Source organism: Buceros rhinoceros, unplaced genomic scaffold, assembly GCF_000710305.1.
Source record: "Buceros rhinoceros silvestris isolate BGI_N320 unplaced genomic scaffold, ASM71030v1 scaffold31707, whole genome shotgun sequence".
Taxonomy (NCBI): Eukaryota; Metazoa; Chordata; class Aves; order Bucerotiformes; family Bucerotidae; genus Buceros; species Buceros rhinoceros.
The window spans coordinates 679-887 of NW_010423249.1; positions in this window are offsets into that span (position 1 = coordinate 679).

Sequence of the window (209 nt, forward strand, 5' to 3'; positions counted from 1 at the left end):
ATTGCTCCTGCACTTGCAGTGGGTCAGTGAGCACTGGTGAACATCTATGCAGATGGTATATTTCACTTCCTAAGAGATACTTTACATTCAAAACTATAGAGCCATAAAGTTCCCAATAGATTCGATGCTTGAGAGATTAATTTAAAGCTATGGAGGCAGCACAATCCATGACATCACCTAAAATAAATCTGCGCCAAGCCTGAGCTCTT